Source organism: Micropterus dolomieu, linkage group LG08 (genome assembly GCF_021292245.1).
Source record: "Micropterus dolomieu isolate WLL.071019.BEF.003 ecotype Adirondacks linkage group LG08, ASM2129224v1, whole genome shotgun sequence".
In the NCBI taxonomy this organism is placed as follows: domain Eukaryota; kingdom Metazoa; phylum Chordata; class Actinopteri; order Centrarchiformes; family Centrarchidae; genus Micropterus; species Micropterus dolomieu.
Genome location: NC_060157.1, coordinates 506,162 through 515,312, shown reverse-complemented (window position 1 = coordinate 515,312; position 9,151 = coordinate 506,162). Strand labels below are relative to the sequence as shown.

General features: G+C 48.1%; 1 protein-coding gene across 2 annotated transcripts in view; it reads left to right on the top strand.

The window, feature by feature from the left end:
* otud5a (OTU deubiquitinase 5a) overlaps positions 1-9,151 on the top strand; it is a 27,834-nt gene that overhangs the window by 4,899 nt on the left and 13,784 nt on the right. The window lies entirely within an intron of this gene.

Genomic DNA, 9,151 nt, shown 5'->3' with positions numbered 1-9,151 from the left:
CGGACACACACACACACGGACACGGACACACACACACGGACACACACACACACGGACACACACACGGACACACACACACACGGACACGGACACACACACACACGGACACACACGGACACACACACACACACACGGACCCCCCCCCCCGGTCTTCTCCTCGGGGGGGGGGGCAGTTCCCCTGCTCTCCAGCAGGTTCTACTGAGTTTTATTTGGACAGAAATGTGGGCAGAAGAACAAGTTAGATTTATTCCAGCATTCTACTGCTGTAATAGATCTGTAGTGTTTAACATGCAGGTACTACTACTACATTCATGTACTACTGCGTGTAGTATTTATTGCAGGCTGCATCAGACTGCACTTCCAGGTCTCGCTGGGTTGGTTTATCTGCTGCAGGCTGTGTCAGTAATCCAGCTGTGGACAGATGTGACTGAGAAGAAACCATTAAAAAAGAGAACATCACTTGTTCTCCGCTGTCGGTACCGTTTCAAACCCGCGGCGATACGTAAAGAGAAATAAGCTGTCCGAAGCCAAACAGAAGCTCACGGCTGACGGCACGAAGCGGTCGGCGTGTCGGCCTCTGACCTGTCAAAGAGTTCTGACCACCGAGAAACAGATTCAAGATTCCCGCACCAGCTACGCCGGCTGCACGCGAGAGGAGAGCTGCGCCGATTCGCCGTCCTGGCAGTCGCGGGGCCGTTTCACTGTATTGTTACAGGGCGTCCGCGGGGTCTTAAGAAGTCTTAATTTAACGAGGCGGAACATTTTGAAGATATTTTTTTCAATGTGAAAATCCTGTTTGTCCCAAAGTGTGTTTGCTGAAGTGCAGGTGAACGGATTTATTTATAACGCCGGGCAGGCGGAGAGGAGCGACTGTGTGATTCTCATAAAGTCGCTGCTTGTGAACAGACCGATCAGCCGAGATTTGATTATTGACGAGTTAGTAGCCTGATCAGAATCGAGGCTGGAGACGCTCATGGAGCCTGGAGCAATAAAAAACAAGCCCAAACTGAAAATATACTACTATATGAAATTATATTAAATATAGTAACATGATGAAAATATCAAACTTACAGTTCACTATTAAATGAACAAAATACTTAATTTAATGTTCTAATCTTCTACTAATTAATAACTATTTATTCATCACTCACTTTATTCTCTTCAGCTTCGTTCATCAGTTTTTAGGTGGCGTTACAACCTGGTGACATACAGACAATAAATATGTTATAAATATACTGAAATCCCTTTTGAAGGCGTGCGGCTGATTTAATCGGTTACAGCTCAGAGTGGCGCAGAAGTCTTAAAATATGTTGAATTTTACTTCAGGATTCCCGTGTGTACCCTGTAGTAGGGGGTCGCCGACATCAGCGATGATGAGATGGTACCGGTGATCTTCTGAGCCGTCCTGGCCGTGCACATCATGTTGGGGATGTTTCCAGATGCTTTCTGCTGCCAAGAACGTGGCGTGGGAATTTGGCTTTAAGAAGGAATCCAGCTGTTTCTGCGAGGTGACCATGTGACGCTGATTCTCCTGCTCCACCTCAGCCCCACTGATGGAGACCGGACTCTGTAGCTTCCTGGTTCTGCTGACGTTGAGCAGCAGGTTGTTCTCTGAGCGCCGCTCTGCAAGATTAACAGTTTCCTCCCGATATGAAGTCTCATCGTTGTTTGACATCCGGCCGATGATGATGATGATGATGATGATGATGATGATGATGATGGTGTCGTCTGCAAACGTCATCATTACTGTAGATGTGGGTCAGAAAGGGAGTGAAATATGAGGCTTTGTGAGCAGTGCTGGAGAAGAATAGAAGAAGAATCCTAGGACGGCCTGCAGAGTTCCCACAGTGTGTTACACCGTAAGAGCTCCAGAGTCCAGAGTCCTGCTCTCAGTACTCTCAACAAAAACCTCTTTCTGGATCCAGCAAGCAAGCAAACAACAAAACAACTCAATACAAAAGTTGGCCAACAAAAAGAAAACAGTGCCGCCTCTGGTGCAGGACTGAGCTCTGCCAGCAGGGGGCGCCCTGGGACTGTTCACTGTCTTCAGGTCAGTTTAATCAGAATAACGTTTTTAGCTTTCAGTCATCGGCCCGGAGAGGAAAACGTCTTTAAGTCGCACTGAAGTCGCAGCGGAGACAAAATGACTGGTTCTGTTTCCTCTCAGCGATTCTTCTCACTTCTATTTTCAGAGGCTCGTTTCTTTGCTCCGTGTTGCATTTCAGAGAAATCATCTGTCTGCTTTAACACACACACACACACACACACTAACACTGACACACTCACACACACTCACATGTGTGTGAGTGTGTGTGTGTGTGTCAGTGTGTGTCAGTGTGTGTCAGTGTGTGTCAGTGTGTGTCAGTGTGTGTCTGTGTGTGTCTGTGTGTGTGTGTCTGTGTGTGTGTGTCTGTGTGTGTCTGTGTGTGTGTGTGTGTGTCAGTGTTAGTGTGTCAGTGTTAGTGTGTGTTAGTGTGTGTGTGTGTGTGTGTGTCAGTGTTAGTGTGTCAGTGTTAGTGTGTGTTAGTGTGTGTGTGTGTGTGTGTGTCAGTGTTAGTGTGTGTTAGTGTGTGTGTGTGTGTGTGTCAGCTGACTTCCCGGGCAGTAAATAAATTGAGTGGGTGTGTTTCCTGCTGCGTGGTCAAACCTGCCCGGGCTGTCGGTCCGGTGTTTCTGGAGCGGCGTGTTGCTGCTGCTGTTGTTGTTGTTGTCGTCTCGGTGCGTAAACGAAGCTGTGTGACGCACGACTGGACGATTAATCCAGTTTCATTTTCTTTTTTTAGTTTCATGATTCTGGTCAAGATGATAAACCGGTTATTTGGCCGCGGTCTGTTTCTCAGCGCCGCTCTGGTTTAGTTAGGTGTTAGAAATCCATCTCCTTTCCAGCGGCGCCCCACGCCTCCCTTAAAGCTGGTCCGCCTGGCTGCATGCTGGCTGCATGCTGGCTGCATGCTGGCTGCATGCTGGCTGCATGCTGGCTGCATACTGGCTGCATGCTGGCTGCATGCTGGCTGCATGCTGGCTGCATGCTGGCTGCATGCTGGCCGCATGCTGGCCGCATGCTGGCTGCGTGTAGGCATACCAACACGCTGAAAATATCTGGATCTGAAGCCAACGCCCCGAGGAAGAATTCACAAACATCTGAAGAAGAATCAGGAAACGTTACCGCCTCGTTCGCCTCGCGTCACTCGCTCGAGTTTGACAGCAGGATCATTTAATGAGGCCGAGCGATACGGGATTCTTAAGTTTTGAGTTTTTTAAAATCCAATATATTATTATATATTATGGTTTTTATGAATAAGAGTCAAAACTACAGGAAGAAATTTAAAATATCTGATTTGTTATAAAGAGTATTGTTGGTGCCAGAAAACAAACTTTATATTTATATATTATATATTACTGCTAATAATAATACCATATATCATATGTCATGTCATTGCTATAATAATAATAATAATGAGAAACAGGCTCTCCTAAAGAGGCAGATATATATATATATATATATATATCATGTAATATTTATTGCCTTACATATAATCTGCCACGATGACCACATTGTAAAACACGGCGTCTATGGTTCAGTGACCCAGAGAGAACGCTGCTCTTTAATTAATCTAATGCTACGAGTCGGTCTGCAGGGAGGAGCTGCAGCTCTGAGATTTCACACTAACGTTTTAAAAGAGGAGGCAACGTTAGAGAACTTTGTTAGGCAGGAAGCCGAATTAGATTCTCGCTCTGGTTTCATCATTTGTGACCCGCCGACTGTAACTGGAGACGAGCGGCTCGCAGATTTAGAATACGTCTACAGTTTAACCCGGGATGTTTTCCAACCGAAGGTATGAAAACAAAGTCTCACATTTTCTCACTGTGTTCCACTTCCTGCTGGGGACGCGCTCCCTCGAGGACCCCTGCTGGTCCCCGGACCCAGCTTTGAGAACCGCTGATACTGGTTAAAGTAAACCTTTTAGCTGGAGTCTGGTCTGTGTGGACGACACCAGACTCTCAGCTGCTGGTTGACGTCCGTGTTTGTTTTGGTACAAGGACACGTGACGCCGGCGTTCCCGGGGGATGTGCGGGGTCGTCCACCTGCAGACCTCCATGGTTACTGCAGGGTTGGTGGAAACGGGTTTCAGCTTTAAGAGTAATTCACAAAACCGTCAAAGTGAAACGACCCAGATCCGTTTTGGACGGTCAGAGGACGCCACGCCGTCAGAGCGGCTCTGAGTCCCGCAACTCTGCTGCTGACGACCTCTAACACGGACGCATCAGTCACGGCTGGTTCCAACTAAACTAAACAAAAGGAAGTGCATTAGCATGACCTCAGCGACCTCCGTTTAGTCTGGTCGCCGTGCTCTGACGACCCCGTGAGGTTCTGCTGGACCTGATCCACGCAGCGCAGAGGTCAGACTGTGAGAGTTACATACAGGAAGTCAGGCTGGCGGGCCTGTTGAGCAACGCGTGACGGGTCAGAGGCGTGTGTTTTCAGCGTGCTGATAACTCCCAGCATGCACTGCTGCTGGTCATGCTCTGTCAGTGTTGCATGAGTTTAGGCTTTGACCCAGTTCTCACTTTGACCTCCTTCCTCGCTGGCAGACGCCGGTTTCACTGCATTTCTGTGAGAGTCTCAGATGCTCGCACGATAAAACCGTCACCAACAGGAAGTGAAGTCGACCTCGTCCTGATGGGAGGCAGCCTGGCGAACTGGTTGTACTGACTAAATCTGGCTCAGCTGACCCACCTGTCAGTCATCCTGGAGGCGTTTCCCCTCAGCGGCGCCCGCTGGGTTTGATTTTCAGGCTCGGTCTAGAAGACGGTCCTTCTGTTAAAAACCTGCTTCTGCAGAGGCCGGGAGGAATAATGGGGGGGGGTCCAGCCCACCCCGACTGCCTGGCCGACCAGTCAGGAGGCTCAGACGCTTTGAGGTCGTGACTTCCTCTGGCCGCTCTGATGACTCAGCACTCACTCAGCTGTTTGTCCCATGTGATCAGCGATCGATCACATGACCCAGCTGATGTTAGCGTTTGTGTGTTTAAGCACATTCATAATCCTCAGTTCACACCAGGGCGATAAAAATGTCTTCCCGTTTAAATTCAGATTTTTGCTCCTGAGTCAAAGTTGATGTGGTTTAAACTTTTCTTCCTGCTCAGAACAAACTGTTGAGGATCAGTAAACAAACCTGAGGCCGAACGTTCACAACTGTTTTGAACTAATCTGCACGAGGGAAACGAAGTGAAATCTTTATTCAGTCACCAAAATAAAAGTCTTGGTAGATGAATGACGTGCTGATTGGTTTGGGATTGAGTGAAGCCCCGCCCTAATCTCAGTCTGACCCTGCGAGGAGACTTCAGCTCGTCTGTCGATGAAACGGCTTCAGACGTAACGTGACTTGGAAGATCCCGATCTGGGTAATAGTGCGCGTGAAGTCCAGACGTGACCTCTGTCACGGTGACCTGTGACCCGGTTTACTGTAACTCGTCTGAGTGTTTGTGGAAACAGTACAGTGTGTGTAAAGAGGAAACCCCCCGTTTCCCCATCAGTCTGTGTGTAATCTGGGTTTAAGGCGGACTTTCCCTTCAGGTCGACGCAGGACCGTCTGCTGGGACCTGCTGAACTCGGTGTTCAGGAGCACAAACCGTGTCTCGCTCTGGGAAAACCTGCAGGATGCTTGAGCTTTTTGGACTGAGGGTGGCGCCGTAATCCGAGGTCAACACGGTCAGAGACTGAAAGTGTTTGTGGCCTGGAGTCCTTTTATATTGATCATCTGCCGAGTCTGATATGAGTCTTTACTAAGGACACAACAAGAAAAACATACAAACACGAATTAGACGAAGAATTTTTACCCACATGTTGATAAAATCTTTCACATCGAGATAACTGCAGCATTTTTCATCGGGATGGCGCAGTGGGTAAGACACACGCCTTTGGTATGAGAGAGTCGGGTTCGATTCCCACAATGACACATCCACCAATGTGTCCCTGAGAAAGACACTTAAAGGGGACCTGTTTCTGTTCCATTTCTACAATGTTACAGTGTCGGATGTTCATGTTGAACACGAGCAAAGCTTGAAATAAAGAGATTAAAGTATTAAAGCCCTGGGTTTGAACTCTCTGTTTTCAACTGTCAGACGATGCTGGCCACGCCCACAAAGGAACATGGCGCCCTATCCCTGCGGCAACCTGGTGAACGCATTAGACAATGGCCAATCAGAAGACAGTGGGGCCTTAAAGAGACAGGAGCATCTACAGCTTGTTTCAGACAGAAGCTGAAATGAATGAAGCATGAAGTTTTTTGAATGAAATTTTTTTTGAACTTTGAATCGTGCCAAGCTGCCGTACAGGAGTCGCAGAGCTACAACATGTCTGGAAATGCAGAAGAACAGGTCTACTTTAAGTCGCTTTAGATAAAAGCGTCAGCTAAACGAGTAGATACAAATGTTTTCATGAGCTACTTGATCCAAATACTGAAGGTCCTGAATAAAAGATTTAAAGCTGATCGGCCTGGAAGTCTGAATCAACTTTCTACTTTAATATTTTGTGTTTAAAACATTGATTTATCTTCACTCAGTGTTCGCTCAGAGCTCTGTGACGTCACTTCTTCATATTCATAAAAAAACTGGAGGCTGCTGGGACAGAAAACGAGGAAGCTGAACTACCCGGGAAATTCAGAAAACGTGTCTGTTACTTGATTACTGTGAACAAGTTAGCATAGCGTCGCCCCGGTTCAAACCAAACTCCGTTCAGAAAACAAACATTTTAAAAGTTGTCCTGCTGACAGACCTGAGACATGACTTGTTTAACAAATCTGCATCATGTTGTCGTTATTTCAGCGTCCGTTTGATCCGTTTATTGCAATTAAACAGCAAAATGTTTATTTTGGTTTCAGACCGCTGTAGTAATGGCTCTGCAGCAGTCCAGCGAGAAAACTCAAGCGAGGATTGAAATCGTGTGAAAAGCGCACTTCTGCGTCGAATCCACGGCGTAGCCCCTGCGTAGCCCCTGCGTAGCCCCGTACCCTACGCTGTCGTCTGACGTGCACCTCCTCAAAAATGTAACTACATGTTGACGTGACGCTCTGCGATTGGTCGGCTAGGCAGCCTCGCAACGCCTCCGAGCCGACAGGAAGTGCCCCGTGCTTTGACTTAACTTCTACTAGCGGCCAAAACGGCGGCTGTAACACGGTGGATCGATATATTTGAGCGTCACAACCCGAGCGAAATGACTCGTGTCACTATCAGGACGTGATCCACTCGGTCGAGAACATTTGAAAAGGCTGCACCAGCCGCACGTCTTTCATTTTACCCCCATTCACGTTAGCGGAGCGCTAACAGGAAGTTAGCCTGCTCGGCCGGAAAAAGTCAACACAGCGGACGCTGTGGTGGTTCAGAGACGTTACAGAGCGGAGCCTCTTCCCTCACAGAGGATCAGTATGGATCAGTTCAGAAAGGATGTTTGAACAGGTGAAAGTCGCGCATTCAGATTCGGGCTGAAGGATTAATTGCGTTTGCGATATTATCGCGATGTGATGAAACGAGATTTTCTAATCGCAAAGGCTGCGATTACGCTCTGGTCACATGACACGCAGATTAAGCAGTCTGCAGAGGAAGCATCAACTTCGCACGTTACGCTGCACCTTGACTTGTTGTAAAACGGCCTTCAGCTTGACAGAAGCTGACACAGCTTGTCTATTAAACACGAGCGGCGACACTTGGTTTTATTTCTGTTGGCCAACTTTTGAATTGAACCTCAAACTGAGTATTTTTGTTTGCTGCCTGGGACACAGAAAGATGGACTCCAGGAGGTCTGACCTCAGATCAGGACGCAGTACCTGCTGGTTGAACTGTGAGTTTGTATTGAGCTCTTACTGTTTAACACACTGTGGGGAACTTGGCTGTTCTTATGATGATGTATCATCTTATTTAATGCCGTGATCTTTCTCATATTATTATAATTAGATATATAATAATTACTCATCCTGCCACAGTGTGTGTTTGATCTCTGGTCAGACTGCACACTGATTTACTGCTCGAAGAGCTTATTTTCCAAAATCCTTCTGCTTCTAATTGAGCAGCTACTTCAGTAAAAGCGGTTTTCCTCGCTGCTTTAATGGGGGGGGCGGTGCTTTCAGATCACAGGGACATGTTGCTGTTCTGAGATCATGAAGTGACTCAGAGTGAAAGGAACAAAACCTGAACCTGAACCCCGCTGAGGACCCAGTCCAGCAGGGAGGGACTCTCTGAAAATGGTTGATCGCTGTAACAAACTGAGTCAGCGTTTTAGCGTCCTGCCGTCTGTTTCTAGTGAACTGCAGTACCCAGAATGCTGTGCGGTGCGCAGGCTGGTGCTGGTGGGCAGGGTGGAGTGGGACTGTGAGGCTCAGATAAGAACTTTATCACTTGCATAACGAACAGGATGGAAGCTGTCCTGCTCTCTCAGGCCCCGCCCCTTTCCTAGAATACTGTCCGGGCTGACCAATCAGAGCGCTCCTCGTGGTTTCCTGCCTGCGTGTGTTTGTTGTTCACTATTATTTCTGCAGAAGCCTATCAGTCGTTTCTCAGCAGCAAACACACACTTACTGCTCCTCCTCCTCTACATGTCTCCTTTCTTGTGTCCTCTCCTCGTCTCCTCCTCCTCCTCTTCCTTCTCTACATGTCTCCTCTCATGTGTCCTCTCCTCCTCCTCTTCCTTCTCTACATGTCTCCTCTCATGTGTCCTCTCCTCGTCTCCTCCTCCTCCTCCTCTTCCTCCTACATGTCTCCTCTCATGTGTCCTCTCTTCCTCCTCCTCCTCTACATGTCTCCTCTCCTCATCTCCTCCTCCTCTTCCTCCTCTACATGTCTCCTCTCCTCCTCCTCCTCTACATGTCTCCTCTCATGTGTCCTCTCTTCCTCCTCCTCTTCCTCCTCTACATGTCTCCTCTCCTCCTCCTCCTCCTCTACATGTCTCCTCTCATGTGTCCTCTCCTCCTCCTCCTCTACATGTCTCCTCTCTTGTGTCCTCTCCTCGTCTCGTCTTCTACATGTCTCCTCTCATGTGTCCTCTCTTCCTCCTCCTCCTCCTCTACATGTCTCCTCTCCTCATCTCCTCCTCCTCCTCCTCCTCCTCTACATGTCTCCTCTCATGTGTCCTCTCCTCCTCCTCCTCTTCCTCCTCT